Source organism: Chenopodium album, chromosome 6 (genome assembly GCF_948465745.1).
Source record: "Chenopodium album chromosome 6, dcCheAlbu1.1, whole genome shotgun sequence".
NCBI classification, from domain to species: Eukaryota; Viridiplantae; Streptophyta; class Magnoliopsida; order Caryophyllales; family Amaranthaceae; genus Chenopodium; species Chenopodium album.
In genome coordinates this window covers 58084551-58101748 of record NC_137839.1, presented here as the reverse complement: position 1 = coordinate 58101748, position 17198 = coordinate 58084551, and the positions used below count along the sequence as shown (strand labels likewise).

The window sequence follows — 17198 nt, the reverse complement described above, 5'->3', positions numbered from 1 at the left end:
AAGTGGAACCCTTTGATGTTTGGGGGGTAGATTTCATGGGACCTTTCGTTTCTTCTTGTGGGAATCTATATATCTTGGTAGCGGTCGATTATGTGACAAAATGGATTGAAGCCATACCCTCACCTACCAATGATCACAAGGTTGTGCTTAAGCTCCTAAAGAAGATCATCTTTCCTAGGTTTGGAGTTCCGAGGGTGCTAATTAGTGATGGAGGCTCCCATTTCGCCAAAAAGCAATTTGAAGCTCTTCTCAAGAGATATGGTGTTCATCACAAGGTTGGATTACCTTACCACCCTCAAACTCAAGGACAAGTGGAGGTCTCAAATCGTGAAATCAAAAATCTTCTTGAAAGGATGGTGAACAAATCAAGGAAAGATTGGTCTCTCAAACTTGATGACACGCTATGGGCTCTTAGGACGGTGTACAAGACTCCAATAGGCACAACCCCTTATAGGTTGGTCTATGTCAAGGCTTGTCACTTGCCGGTTGAATTGGAATACAAGGCTTGGTGGGCTATCAAAGAACTTAATATGGATTTGTATTTGGCCGGTGAGAAGAGATTGCTTAAGCTCAATGAACTTGATGAGCTTAGAGATGATGCTTATGAGAGCTTAAGGTTATATAAGGAGAAGACTAAGAAATGGCATGACCAACATATTCGAAACAAGAGCTTTAAGGTTGGAGATAAAGTCTTGCTCTTCAACTCAAGGCTTCGCTTGTTTCCGAGTAAACTCAAGTCTAAGTGGTCGGGGCCTTTTGTGGTATCGAAGACTACTCCTAATGGTTCTTTTGAGTTAGATGCGGATGGGAACAAGTTCATGGTCAATGTTTCTCGTTTGAAGCATTACCTTTGCAAAGAAGAAGTTAGTGTGATCTAGTTTCTAAGGCTTGACCCTTTGGGTCCTAAGCCACCCCCTTGAATGAATTTTCCTCATGGTCAAGCTAATGACCTTATAAAGAAGCGCTTCCGGGAGGCAACCCGAGTTTCCAACCCTTTTCTACTTTCTTCTTTTCTTGTTGCTTTTATTTTTCTATCTACAATTTTTTATTGTTAGGATTTATGAGTTTTGATTGTGTTTGGATTTTTGATATGCTTTGCATCTAGCGTGATGGTATGGTGTTTAGGTGTTTGTTAAGGACAATTTTACTTGTGCAATTTTTTTTAAGGGAGTTTGGCCGAACCACTTTATCTTCGGCCACTGCAGCATTTTCAAGGATTTATGGCAACATTCTGCCAAGAACTCAATTTTTCATTCTGGCAGAAGGTTCGAACGAACCTAATGATGGTTCGACCGAACTTATACTGTAGTTCGGCCGAACTATCCTGGGTTCGTTCACTCCTCAATTTTTGAAATATTTTAGCAACATTCTGCCAAAATTTGCAAAAATGAAGTTTCAGCATAGGTTCGACCGAACCCTAGGGAGGTTCGACCGAACATGCTCTGTAGTTCGACCGAACTCTATCCAGGTTCGGTCACTCCTCTATTTTCGCAAATTTGCTGGAACTTCCTGCCTGGATTTTAGAAAAATGAATTTTGGCCATGGTTCGACCGAACCAATGGTGAGTTCGACCGAACTGTCACTGTGGTTCGACCGAACATACCCTTGGTTCGGCCAAACCTTTCTTCAGATTTGAAAAAAAATTGCTGCTGCCATAATTTTTATGCTGCTGAAAATTTTTGTGACCCTTCATTCCCATTTTCGTCACCTACCCCTTTCTCCTCCTTCTCACTCTAAACCTCCATTACAACCCCTCTTACAACCTCAAATCTCCATCAAATCACTCTAATCTTCACTTTCTCTCACTTATTTTCCATCCTCCACTCAATTTATACAATCTCCTCCAAAAATTCCTCACAAAAACCCCATTTTTTTCATTTTCCCCAATTTCAAGGGTTTGGGTGCTTTGGTGTTTTTGGGTTTCTACTTGATTCCAATCAATTGTGGTATGGTTTTCCTAGCTTTTGCAAGTTTATTTCTTCAATTTCTCATAGTTTTACCATGGTTTACATGTTTAAGTATGAATTTTGGTATTCTTGAAATTGATAGTAATAACTTTATTGATTCATGTGGTTCTTTGGATTTACTTGTTGCAAATGATTGGTTGTTGATAATAGAACATGTTGTTATGATGAATATGCATGTTTGCCTTGGTTTTATTTTGATCTCAATGTCTTTGATTAAGAATGTTGATTTCATACTAGGGTGTTCATGTTACCATTTTATGATTGAGAAATTCATGAGTTGGATGTTGTTGGAGATTGTTATTCATTGTTTTGGTTTGTTTTTTATGGTTTGATGAATGGATATTGATGGGCGTTAGAACGGTCGCACATTCCACACTAAATCAAACACATTTATTAACAAACACCTTACAAACCAAGCATAATGACAAGTAAGAGTTCGGTCCACAAGGAACGGGATATGGTTGCCAAAGATCTTAACACTCGAAGTCAATGGTGAATTGGGGTTCGTCAAGAAGACAAACAAACTATGGTTCTAAATCAATGGATTAAGGACACTAGGGAATGGGATCCACTCGACCAAGGCAAATAGACAAACGAGGAGTGAAATTGATAAGATATAGCAATGATTATATGTAAGATCAACCTCATGCAATTAGGAAACAACTCACACTACTAAACTTAGATTCCTCAATAGTTTAGCAATAGAAGATACATAATCAAATTGCAATAAGTAATGCCATGCTTCATTCACATTTCCATGTCAAACTAAGAATATCATGCTATCAAGCTTCTAAATCAAGGGTAGCTAATCCTATTATTGAAAAACTAACAAGAAATCTCATATAATCAATTTAATTGCAATACAAACCTCAATGCTTCTCCCACATTTGCATAATTAACCCCAAAGGTTGAGCTTCACCCAACCCCTAGCAAGTAGACTACTCACAAATCATATTTATCAACATGCAAACAAGTATTAGGGTTCTAACTTCTTCAATAATTGGGAAAAATGATTAACAATTGAAATAACTATCATCCAATAACAAATTATCAAGAACTAAGAAGATTTAAATATCATGAAACAACAAATAAAATCATAAATTAAATGGAGAAAAGTAGAAGGAAGTTACTAATTGAGGCTTGAAATTGTTTAATACAAAGTGCCAATCTTGAGAAACAAACTTGAAACCAACTATTACAATGATTGAATTGATGAAAATTAAGCTAAATTAAATAAAAGGAATGTTTCAAACTAAGAGGAGTCTCTAAAAATTAGGCTATATCTGTCTCCCCCACAAATGAACTAAGGGGGAAGTATTTATACTCCCCGAAACACATAGGGAAATCCGTCAAAAGAAAACGGATTCCCATCGAAGGAGCGCCCGCTCCACGGCCAGGAGAGCCCGCTAAAGAATGTTGCGCGCCCGCTCCAGGTGTCTTCAGAATACATACAATTTTAAAAAGTTTGAGGAGGAGCGCCCGCTCCACGGCCAGGAGCGCCCGCTCCTCACAGGGTGCACTTGACATTAAGTTTGGCAGAAACTTGGCAGAAGGTTTGGAGCGCCCGCTCCTGAGGGGTGCACGCCCGCTCCAGCTGGAGCGCCCTCTCCATTCTCAATTTTCCTTTCCTTGAACACAAACCATGCACCGAATGCTTTCCAAATTGAGTCCATAGACCTGCAAAACATGGACAAACACAAACCAAGAGGGGGAAAGCCGAGACAAAACAATTTTCATTCAAAAACGGGTTAGAAAGAGGGGAAATGAATGCAAAATTGGGTCTAAATTGACACAATAAGTGGTCAAATAAACCACTTATCAAATTCCCCCAAGCTAGCCAAATGCTTGTCCTCAAGCAATTCACATTGCTCAAAAACAAACCCAAAGATCAATTTGCTCAAAGAAAAGCACATGCATAGATACAAGAATCCTTAAGCAATAAAAACTCGAGCATGAGCTATATGCCTAAGGTCAACCACGGTCATGAATAGCCAAGGCCTAGCTAACCTTCTCGAAAATACTCAACTCAAGCGTATTCAACATATCTTACCGCGTCCCTATCAAAAAGTTCAAATCCCCCCTAATGGTAGTGTCTCGTGACTCCTCGAAGGAGCCGGAAAAGCATAGATAAAACGGGTTTCAAACACTCGACATCTCAATGAAAGAGTACCCTCTCCATATGCTTGAGAATCAACTCCCTCCACCGACAAAGGCTTCCACTACTCTCCTAATCATTACAAGACTCAAGGACTACGACACAAAGTTCAAGAGGGGCCCCTTGAGTCTTGTAATGATTAGGAGAGTAGTGGAAGCCTTTGTCGGTGGAGGGAGTTGATTCTCAAGCATATGGAGAGGGTAATCTTTCATTGAGATGTCGAGTGTTTGAAACCCGCTTTATCTATGCTTTTCCGGCTCCTTCGAGGAGTCACGAGACACTACCATTAGGGGGGATTTGAACTTTTTGATAGGGACGCGGTAAGATATGTTGAATAGGCTTGAGTTGAGTATTTTCGAGAAGGTTAGCTAGGCCTTGGCTAGTCATGACCGTGGTTGACCTTAGGCATATACCTCATGCTCGAGTTTTTATTTCTTAAGGATTCTTGTATCTATGCATGTGCTTTTCTTTGAGCAAATTGATCTTTGGGTTTTTTTCTTTAGCAATGTGAATTGCTTGAGGACAAGCATTTGGCTAGCTTGGGGGGGTTTGATAAGTGGTTTATTTGACCACTTATTGTGTCAATTTAGACCCAATTTTGCATTCATTTCCCCTCTTTCTAACCCGTTTTTGAATGAAAATGTTTTATCTCGGCTTTCCCCCTCTTGGTTTGTATTTGTCCATGTTTAGCAGGTCTATGGACTCAATTTGGCAATCATTCGGTGCATGGTTTGTGTTCAAGGCAAGGAAAATTGAGAATGGAGAGGGCGCTCTAGCTGGAGCGTCCGTGCACCCCTCAGGAGCGGGCGCTCCAAACCTTCTGCCAAGTTTCTGCCAAACTTAATGTCAAGTGCACCCTGTGAGGAGCGGGCGCTCCTGGCCGTGGAGCGGGTGCTCCTCCTCAAACTTTCAAAATTTTATGTATTCTGAAGACAGCTGGAGCGGGCGCGCAACATTCTGGAGCGGGCTCTCCTGGCCGTGGAGCGGGCGCTCCTCAGATGGAGCGGGCGCTCCTTCGGTGGGAATCCGTTTTCTTTTGACGGATTTCCCTATGTGTTTCGGGGAGTATAAATACTTCCCCCTTAGTTCATTTGTGGGGGAGACAGATATAGCCTAGTTTTTAGAGACTCCTCTTAGTTTGAAGCATTCCTTTTAGTTAATTTAGCTTAATTTTCATCAATTCAATCATTGTAATAGTTGGTTTCAAGTTTGTTTCTCAAGATTGACACTTTGTATTCAACAATTTCAAGCCTCAATTAGTAACTTCCTTCTACTTTTCTCCATTTAATTTCTGATTTTATTTGTTGTTGCATGATATTTAAATCTTCTTAGTTCTTGATAATTTGTTATTGGATGATAGTTATTTCAATAGTTAATCATTTTTCCCAATTATTGAAGAAGTTAGAACCCTAATACTTGTTTGCATGTTGATAAATATGAGTTGTGAGTAGTCTACTTGCTAGGGGTTGGGTGAAGCTCAACCTTTTGGGTTAATTATGCAAATGTGGGAGAAGCATTGATGTTTGTATTGCAATTAAATTGATTATATGAGATTGCTTGTTAGTTTTTCAATGATAGGATTAGCTACCCTTGATTTAGGAGCTTGATAGCATGATATGCTTAGTTTGACATGGAAATGTGAATGAAGCATCGCATTACTTATTGCAATTTGATTATGTATATTCTATTGCTAAACTAATGAGGAATCTAAGTTTAGTAGTGTGAGTTGTTTCCTAATTTCATGAGGTTGATCTTACATATAATCATTGCTATATCTTATCAATTTCACTCCTCGTTTGTCTATTTGCCTTGGTCGAGTGGATCCCATTCCCTAGTGTCCTTAATCCATTGATTTAGAACCATAGTTTGTTTGTCTTCTTGACGAACCCCAATTCACCATTGACTTCGAGTGTTAAGATCTTTGGCAACCATATCCCGTTCCTTGTGGACCGAACTCTTACTTGTCATTATGCTTGGTTTGTAAGGTGTTTGTTAATAAATGTGTTTGATTGAGTGTGGAATGTGCGACCGTTCTAACTCCCATCAAAATGAGCCGCATTAGGGAGAATGCAACGGTGTTTCCCTTTGACCAACCAAGATTAGGTGGTCACATTTCCCCGAATTTCCACAATCATATTCATTGTGGCAAAACCGGCAAGGTCAAGAGCATTTGGGCCTTCAATTTGGGTTAATTGGTTAACCCAACCGGTGAAACCCAATGCCTTGGCAATGATTGTGATCATCCCACCACACTTAATCTCACCCGTCAACTCCGTGCTCATCTTGACATTGTAGCACCGCTTTATGAATATGTACCCCATATTCACGCTCCCCTCAAGATCCCCCTCAAATCGGGAAGCTATAAAGAGGCATTTGATCTCCTCTTTTGTTAGCTTCCCGAGATCTTGCTTTGTGAAGCAAGCATACCCCATAATTCTCATGAATATACGGAGTACGGGGTGGATGATATGGCTAGCGTGACTAGACCGGGATGTGAATGTGGGGTACCCCGCGATAGTGTTCCACCAATTACACTCGTCGTAACTGGTGAGCTTTTAACTATCAGTTATGGTTATTTGGTTGCTAACGGGCCACCCGAATATCTGATTGAGGCGAGTTAAGCTTATGACTTGAGGTCTATTGAACATGTTAAACTCAACCTCGCACTCAATCGGCTCTCCTTCCCCACTAGTCTTTATCACGGTTAGGGTGGATAGGAATTCGAGAGTGAGTGATTCGAATGTTTCCTCCCTTTTTTTTAAGGAATTCTAACCATCCGAAATTTGCAGCCACTTGACGAATTCCGTCGTCTATTCCCATAATTTGGCACGACTCTTGGTCATAGAATCGTGTTGGAAGCATTTTTCGTGAGGATAGCTTTTTATGGTAACCTTTGGATTTTTCGGGAATTTTTATTAAAGGGGGAGGAACGGTTTGATCTATTGTTTCGTTAGGGCTTTCGGTGGAACGATACTCATTTATTTGGATGCCGGAAGTAGTGTTCCTTTTCTTCCCTCCCGCACCTCCAAATAAACGAAGAACCATTTTGAATTTGGACTAGAAAGATTACTAGAACACCACCAACACACACTCAACACTACACAAACAATCTCCGAAACTTCAAACCCCCGAATAAATCCAATGCACCTGCTCACAATTCAATAATAATCTAACACAACCAACCAACAATCTCAACTCAACAATTTCAACACACCAATTCACAATTTCACAAAGTGTAACAAATTTTCCATGCACAAGCCATTAAAACTTTAAGCAAGAAATTACCTACAATTCTCTATCCACAAAAATCCGCAATTTAATTATCAAAGGCAAGAAAATTTGTTTAAATCACCTAATCATGCAACTAATTACACAACTATCATGAAATAACCAAATTGAGAGAAAGATTGAAGAAAAACCCTTAGGTTTAAGAGGGAAAGTGAAGTAGGGAAGAAGATTTTACTTAGAGTATGAAAATACTCTAAAATTCTCCAATTTACCCAAATTTCCTCCTTTTCTAGCAATCTTGGCCCTTTTCCCCTAGATATTCTTCAATTCTTACTTGTGGGTCTTCAAAATTTTTGCCCAAATTTGTGTAAAATTGTGGTTTTTGGAGAGAGAATTTGATGTAGATTAAGAATTTGTGAATTTTGATTGAAGAAAGTTGAGATTTGATGATGAAAATGAAGAGAGAAGTTGGAGAAAGTGAGAGTCTTTAGAGTGAGAAGTAGATGGGAATGAGGAGAGAGAGTATGAATGTAAGAGTGAATGGGAAAAATGGGTGACGGAGATTAAAAGTAGGTGAAATATTCCCAATTTTTTTTACCCGGATCAGCTGGAGCGGGCATGTAGGGAAGAGGAGCGCCCGCTCCAGACCTGGGATTTCAAATCCTCTTTTTTTTTGTTTTTTTTTCGGATTTTCCTGTGAGGAGCGGGCGTGCAATTTTTGGAGCGCCCGCTCCTGCTGATGGAGCGCCCACTCCAAGTTCCGGAGCGCCCGCTCCGAACTCTTCTTCACCCTTCTGTTTTTCTGAGTTTGGTTCACCTTGTGAGGAGCAGGCGTGCAAAATTTTGAGCGCCAGCTCCTGGCTTTGGAGCGGGCGTGTAGCTCATTGGAGAGCCCGCTCCAATTCTTTGGAGAACCTTCTGTTTTTTTTAAAATTTGGGACACCCTATGAGGAGCGGGCGTGCAAAATTTGGAGCGCCCGCTCCAAATCTTTGGAAAACCTTCTGTTTTTCTTCAAATGAGGGTGACCCTGTGAGGAGCGAGCGTGCAAATTTTGGAGCGCCCGCTCCTGGTGCTGGAGCGGGAGTGCATATCGTAGGAGCGCCCGCTCCTAACTCTTCTTCAATCTTCTGTTTTCCTTCTGTTTTGGCTGAAAATGACACCCCCTGTGAGGCGCGGGCGTGCAAGTCTGAGGAGCGCCCGTTCCTCACTACTTATGGCCTTGATTAAATTCTTCCTTGCTACTTTTTTTTTTTGCTTCATTTTTCTACATTAAAACCATAGGGACATAATTCAACAATATTAGCCAAAATCAGATATTCCCAACACTCTTATTCTTTTTCTCTCTCATTCATCATTTTATTTCTCACTCCCCTCCTTTTTTTTCTTTTTTTTCTTGTTTTTTTTTACTCGGTTGCCTCCCGGAAGCGCTTCTTTGACGTTAATAGCTTGACGACCTCCACACTCAGGAGGTAAGATTACATTGAGTTGATTCTAAAACACCTACATGAGCACCCTCGTAGTAAAGCTTGAGGCGATGCCCATTCACCTTGAAAGATCTCTTACCGTCCATATCCCAAACTTCCACGGCTCCATGAGGAAACACTTCCTTAACAACAAAAGGTCCACTCCACCTTGATAAAAGTTTCCCGGGAAACAATTTCATCCTAGGGTTGTAGAGGAGTACCTTATCGCCTTTTAGAAATGATTTCTTTTCAATGTTCCGGTCGTGGCAATCCTTAGTGCGATTCTTATAGTTGCTAGCACACTCGTAGGCTTCCAATCTTAGCTCTTTAAGCTCATGCAAATCAAGCCATCTTTGCTCTCCCGCGCTAGCCAAGTCGAAGTTAATCTTCTATTGCCCATTGAGTTCGGTGTTCAAGCTCCACCGGTAGATGACAAGATTTTCCATACACAAGACGATATGGAGTTGTGCCTATTGGGGTTTTGTATGTTGTTCTATATGCCCATAGAGCGTCATCAATCTTTTCCGACCAATCCTTCCTATTCCTTGCAACCGTCTTCTCAAGGATTAATTGAATTTGACGGTTGGACACTTCCGCTTGCCCACTAGTTTGTGGATGATAGGTAAGGCCGAATCTTTGGTGAACCCCGTGCTTTCTTAGCATCTTTTGAAAAGCACTATGAACAAAATGTGAACCGTTGTCACTTACCACTGCTCTAGGAATTCCGAATCTTGGAAATATGACTTTCTTAAACATCTTCATGACTACCTTGTGGTCATTAGTTGGGGAGGCAATGGCTTCAACCCATTTTGATACGTAATCGACCGCCACAAGGATGTATTGATTTCCATAAGAAGTAGGGAATGGCCCCATGAAATCAACACCCCACACATCAAATACCTCTAGCTCAAGAATCGGTTGTTGAGGCATCTCGTTTCGCTTGGATATATTGCCGGTTCGTTGACACCGGTCACAAGTCTTCACAAACCCCCAAGCATCCTTAAAGATGTGAGGCCACCACAACCCGCTATGCAAAACCTTTAATGTTGTTTTTTTTGTTCTCATATGCCCTCCACAAGGATCGGAATGACACATCTTGAGCACATTTTGCACTTCTTCATCCGGAACACACCTACGGAGCAAACCATCTACTCCTCTCTTGTAGAGAATTGGGTCATCCCACACATAGTGTCTTGCTTCCCTTTTTAGCTTCTTCCTTTGGTTTTTTGAGAAATCGGGAGGGAATTCTCCACAAGCCAAATAGTTCACCAAGTCGGTGAACCATGGAAGTTCCTTCTCATTCAAGATATAGAGCACATCATCTCTCAATTCATCACAAATGGGAATTTCATCATCAGTAGCTTTCACATTCTCTAATAGGGAAAGATGGTCCGCAACCACATTTTCGGCCCCTTTCTTATCCCGGATTTCAACATGAAATTGCTGGAGAGACAAGACCCATCGAAGAAGGCGAGGTTTGGACTCTTTCTTTGCCACAAGGTACCTAATAGACGCATGATAGGTATAAACAATAGTTTTGGAACCAATTAGGTAGTTCCAAAACTTCTCAAAAGCATGCACCACGGCAAGAAACTCCTTCTCCGTTGTGGTGTAGTTCCGTTGAGCTTCATTCAAGGTCTTGGACATGTAGTAAATGACGTGAAGTTTCTTCTTAATTCTTTGTCCCAACACCCCTCCAATTGCAACATCACTAGCTTCGCACATAAGTTCAAACGGCAAATCCCATCTTCGCCCTTGCACGATTGGAGTAGAGATCAAAGCCTCCTTTAATTTGTTGAAAGCTTGAAGACACTTTTCATCAAAAATAAAGATGGCATCTTTTTGAAGAAGAGCATTTAGGGGTCTAGCAATTTTTGAGAAATCCTTTATAAATCTCCTATAGAACCCGGCATGCCCTAAAAAGGATCTTACTCCTCTCACATTAATTGGAGGTGGCGATTTTTCAATCACTTCAACTTTGGCCTTGTCGACCTCAATCCCCTTGCTTGATATCTTGTGACCAAGGACGATTCCCTCTTCAACCATGAAGTGACATTTTTCCCAATTTAGGACCAAGTTGACCTTCTCACATCTTGATAAGCATTTTCCCAAATTGGACAAACAATATTCAAATGAAAGGCCCCCAACCGAGAAATCATCCATGAACACTTCCATTTCGGCTTCAAGCATGTCTCCAAATATACTCATCATGCACCTTTGAAAGGTTGCCGGTGCATTGCAAAGTCCAAACGGCATTCTCCTATATGCAAAAGTACCAGATAGACAAGTAAAAGTTGTCTTCTCTTGATCATCCGGGTTTATGGGGATTTGAAAGAAACCCGAATAACCATCAAGAAAGCAATAATACTTGTGCTTTGTTAGTCTTTCAAGCATTTGGTCGATAAAAGGAAGAGGAAAATGATCCTTATTAGTGGATGCATTTAGACGTCTATAGTCTATGCACATCCTCCAACCGGTCACCGTTCTAGTTGAAATGAGATCACCACTCTCATTTTCAACTACGGTCATTCCTCCCTTTTTAGGGACCAAATGAACGGGGGTAACCCATCTAGAACTCGAAATGGGGAAGATGATGCCGGCATCAAGGAGTTTGGTGATTTATTTCTTCACCACCTCCCCCATTTGAGGATTGAGTTTCCTTTGCCTCTTAATGGAAGGCTTAGCACCCTCCTCAAGTGTTATGTGGTGCATACATAAAGCGGGACTAATACCTTTGAGGTTATCAATGGTATAACCCAAAGCACCTTGGTGGTTTCTTAAAATACCACATAACATTTGATTTGGCACTCGTTCAAAGAAGAATTCACTATTACTGGAAAAGTTGAATTAGGACCCAAAAACTCATACCTTAGGTGTGATGGTAGAGGTTTTAACTCTACCATTGGAACACCCTTACCTTCTCTTGAGGTGGCTACTTCTAAAGCATCATTGCTTGTGATTCCCATGCATACTTGTCAATGCTTTCTTCCGTACTTCCTTCAAGCATTTCTTCATACAATGTCATCTCCTTGCCTTGCTCACCTATCTTTTCCTTATTCAAAAGGACATTCTCAAGGGCATCGTTAGTAGTGAGCAAGTGCTCATGCATAGAAGTCACAATAGAATCAATAGTATCAATCATCATACAATTATCAAGACTAGAGCTTGGATATTTCATGCTCTCATTCAAATCAAATTCTATCACCTCATCTCCTACTTTTAGTGAAATTTTAGCACTTTTAACATCTATTAAAGCACCCGAAGTAGCAAGAAAAGGTCTTCCTAGAATTATTGGAATGTTAACATCTTCATCTATCTCTAACACAACAAAATCCACCGGATTACAAACTTCCCCACCCTTAGAGGAACATCCTCTACCTTACCCTTTGGGAATTTAATAGAGCGATCGGCCAATTGCAGGGTGATGTTGGTGGGTAGAAGTTCCCCTATCCCAAGTCTTTGGTATACCGAGTATGGAATTAGGCTAACACTAGCCCCTAGGTCACACAAAGCATTATCAATTTGCATCTTGTATATTGCACATGGGATAGAAAAGTTACCGAGGTCTTTCAATTTGGGTGGCATCTTGTTCATGATAATTGCACTACAATTCTCGGTGAGACTCACCGTTTTAACCAATTCACACTTTCTCCTTCCACTCAAAATATCTTTCAAAAACCTAGCATAGTTAGGCATTTGCTTGATAGCATCGGTAAAAGGAATTGAAAGGTGAATTTGTTTCAATGTTTCAAGAAATTTTCTAAATTGCACATCTAATTTGTTTCTAACAAATTTGTGAGGATATGGTAGCTTTTGCAATTGTTTTGTTTCTCTCTCTTTTTCTCTTCTCTCTTCACTCTCTTTTTCAAAATCTTTCTCTTTCTCAAATTCTTTTTCTTTCTCATATTCTTTCTCTTTTTCATTCTCATGGTTTTGCTCTCTCTCTCTCTTGTTCAAAATCACTTTTAAGGGGAGGCTCACTCATGTTCATTCTCTCATTGATTTTTTTAGGAACACTTTCTTCCAACACTTTACCACTCCTTGTTGATATAACATTTACGGGCCTCTTAGGATCTAGTCCTTGGGGTGGTAGTTTAGAACTGCTAGTCCCTTCCTTCAAAGCATTGGCCAATTGAAAAATTTGTGTCTAGCATTTTATTATGGGTCATCACTTCACTAAATTTCTTTTCACTAGAGGCCATGAAAGTATTGAACATTTTAGTTTGATTTTCCATCATTTCTTCCAAGCTAGACCTACTCTGTGGTGCTTGTGCATAGTAGTTGTCTTGGGAAGCCCTATTACCTCTAACCTTCGAATTGGACGCATTTTGATTAGAAGAACCTCTATTATTATTGTTGTTCCAATTGTTTTAATTATTAGAGTTTCCCCCTTGGTGAAATTGCCCTTGATTCCCATAGTTTCCTTGATTATTATGATTATGGTTACCATAACCACCTTGTTGGTTGTAGTTACCTTGGGGATTTTGGTCCCTGACAGGGTAAAGTCGTATCCCCTAATCAAAAATAATTACCTAATTCACTAACTAAAGTAGATAGGGAAGTAGGGTCGATCTCCACAGGGAAACTAGTCTTTTTACTCCTAATTAAATATTATAATCTAAATTATTTAAGTAACCAATATTTATGAATGAATAAGAAACTAAACTAAAAAGAGTAGGAATAGGGAGAAAATAATATATAAAGGATCTAGGGCATAGGTTCACCAATAAATAATACTTCAGGGTAAAACATAGTAACCAATCATTGACATTGCATAATTGATATGATTAACAGGCTCTCGCAATTTATTAATCAACATAGATCTAACAGGCTCTCGCAATTTACTAGATCTAAGTTCTTATTGAAAATAGCCTTTAATATCAAATTAACATCTGCTCGATTCATCAATTTAATATTGCTATACTTTTACAAGCCGCAATTGTAAAACATTAAAACAATCCAATAAGAAATTATCATGCAATACCAACAATCAATAATAGTCAATCATCAATGCATCAATTAACCAGATTGTAAAGGGCTCTCGCTACTTATTACAATCACACAATTAATTTATCGGTATTAAATCTCATCTCTCGAATCTTGACTTAACCATTTATAAATTAACTTGCCTATTGAAACTAGACCTAAACATTAATTCTCATCTCTCGATTCTTGAATCAATATTGTCAAACTCATGCATAAAAGATAGGCCTAATCTAGTCACATAGCATTAAATCAATCAATAGGAAATTAATCTAGCATTGATAATCAACAACAATAATTTACCCCTTCATATTATTTATTAGATCTCCATAAACCCTAGAAATTAAACTACTCACACATATTAAAAACTAAACTAATCAAAGTAATAAAATAAATCATGATCAAAGGAATAAAATAAACAACTAAGATTAAGGGAAGAGAAATCGTTACCAAAATAAATCTGGAATTAATGAAAGAATTAAGAACCAAAGTTTAGAGAGATATTAAGAGAGAGAAAACTAAGTAGAGAGAGAAAGTCTAAGAGAAAAGATTAAGAGAAGAAGAAGTGAGATCCTAATTAATCCGTACAAAAACGTATTTAAACAAAACTAAAAACAACTCCTAATTAGAAACTAATTGCTCGTCCAAAAATGCTTCTCCAGAAACACACGCCCGATCGGGCTAGAGGCCGCCCGATCGGGCGCGCCTTTTTGTCAATGCTTCTTCTAAGTTGCCACGCCCGATCGAGCCTACGCTCACCCGATCGGGCGCGCCTTTCCTTTATAGCACCCATGCGCGCAGCTACCCGATCGGGCGTATGCTTGCCCGATCGGGCCCGGTCTTCACCTTCAAGGATTGGACTTCGATTGGGCTAGATTTCTCGGCCCAATCCATATTTCCTCTCGGGTCTCGAATACATGGTCCAATTGCCTCGTGATCCAGATAACCGAGCCCTCAATCACCGGCTCGATGGCTCTAACCGGCCTTGGGCTCCAAAAGTGGTCGTGTTCTTCCAATGCTCGTAGTTGCTTCATAAAAATCCCGGGAAAATGCTCCAAAGGTGCAATTTCCTGCAAAACTCAACCAAAAATACGAAAACACTATAAAACACATATTAGTAATAAAAGTGGCCCGAAAGAGCCAAAAACACTACTAATAATGACCACGGGACGGGGGTAAAACACTATATAAAACGGACATATTAGTCCCTTTGGTTCCTATTTCCCCATTGATTTTGGTTATGGTAATCGTAATCATTTCCTCTTTGGTTATAGGAATTCCCCCCTTGTTCTCTTCTATTTGGTGGTAAGTATCTTTGATTGTCATTCCTATGTCTATTATCATAAGACAAGGCATTGACTTGTTCATTTTCTTTTTCATTACCATCTTCGTATTGGGGTTAGGGTTGGAAATCATAATTACGAGAAGAGGTATCATGGTCATATGACCCAAAATTTTCACAAAACAAACATCCAATAGGCATGTTATTAGAAGTAGAGGGAGAAGAGTTAGAATTCATACCTCTCCCCTTAGATTGGGAGGGATGCTCTTGTGTTCAACTAGAGGTCTCTAGTGTTGCCTTAATGGACGTCATCTCCTTTCCAAGGTTGGCGATTTGGGAAGTCAAATTGTTGATGGCATTAAGGTGATCAACGGAGTAAGCCGAATTTCCTCCCTTGTTTAGAGACTCTCTCTCTCCTTCTTGCCAATCCATGTGGTGCCTCACCACATCCTTAATTATCTCTATTACTTGCTCCTCCGTCTTGTTCATAATCGGGCCACCCGCTCCCGCATCCAAGCTAGTCTTTCCTTGTGGGCTCAAGCCCCCATAGAAAATTTGAAGCACTTGATATGACGGAATTCCATGATGAGGGAATTCCTTTGATATTCCTTGTATCGTTCCCATGCTTCATATATGGTTTCACTAGCTTTTTGACGGAAAACTTAGATCAAAGCTCTTGCCTCGGCCGTCTTATTTTGAGAATAGAATCTTCCTAAGAAAGCCGTGGTGACCTCGTCCCAAGTTCTCAAGGAGTTAGGCCTCACCTCCTTCTCAAGCCATTCAAGAGCCCTTCCTATCAAAGAAAAAGGAAATAGCTTTAGTCTCACAAACTCTTGAGTTACCCCATTTACCTTGATCGTGTTGCAATATTTTTCGAACTCATTCAAGTGTGCAAGAGGGCTCTCATGTTTTGCTCTACTATATTGCCTCCTTTCAATCAAATTAATCATTGCAGGCCGAATCTCGAAGTCATTAGCTTGAGTAATGGGTGGAGCAATGCCGCTTGAAGCTCTATAAGCTCCCGGAGTTCCCAACTCCTTTAAAGGTCTTTGAGGTGGTGGTTCCGCGTCACCCATTTGATCTCGATCCTCCTCGAAATTGGTCTCTCTAGTTGGGGGAGTAGTAAATGGCCTAAAACCGGCTCTCTTTCTCCTTCTATAAGTTTGCTCAGTCTCGGGATTGTAAGGTACCAAGATCCTGTTATGAGTTCTGCGCATACACTCTCAACAAACGCAATTAGTAACAAGGCTACAAGTGTAGCCAAAAAGAAACAATCTTTTTGATTTTTTTTTTTGTTTTATGGTGAACTAGACTCAAGTAATCAATTAGCAATCAACAACACCGTTCCCCGGCAACGGCGCCATTTTGATGGGCGTTAGAACGGTCGCACATTCCACACTCAATCAAACACATTTATTAACAAACACCTTACAAACAAAGCATAATGACAAGTAAGAGTTCGGTCCACAAGGAACGGGATATGGTTGCCAAAGATCTTAACACTTAAGCTAATTCGAAGTCAATGCTGAATTGGGGTTCGTCAAGAAGACAAACAAACTATGGTCCTAAATCAATGGATTAAGGACACTAGGGAATGGGATCCACTCGACCAAGGCAAATAGACAAACGGGGAGTGAAATTGATAAGATATAGCAAGGACTATATGTAAGATCAACCTCATGCAATTAGGAAACAACTCACACTACTAAACTTAGATTCCTCAATAGTTTAGCAATAGAAGATACATAATCAAATTGCAATAAGTAATGCCATGCTTCATTCACATTTCCATGTCAAACTAAGAATATCATGCTATCAAGCTCCTAAATCAAGGGTAGCTAATCCTATCATTGAAAAACTAACAAGCAATCTCATATAATCAATTTAATTGCAATACAAACATCAATGCTTCTCCCACATTTGCATAATTAACCCAAAAGGTTGAGCTTCACCCAACCCCTAGCAAGTAGACTAATCACAACTCATATTTATCAACATGCAAATAAGTATTAGGGTTCTAACTTCTTCAATAATTGGGAAAAATGATTAACAATTGAAATAACTATCATCCAATAACAAATTATCAAGAACTAAGAAGATTTAAATATCATGCAACAAC

At 39.9% G+C, this 17198-nt stretch overlaps 1 non-coding gene across 1 annotated transcript; it reads left to right on the top strand.

Annotated features, from left to right (window-relative positions):
* The first annotated feature begins 15656 nt into the window (after positions 1–15656).
* LOC145637647 (small nucleolar RNA R71) lies at positions 15657–15761 on the top strand. Its single transcript, XR_014114401.1, has one exon. It is a non-coding gene; the product is annotated as a small nucleolar RNA R71 (small nucleolar RNA).
* The last annotated feature ends 1437 nt before the right edge of the window (positions 15762–17198 follow it).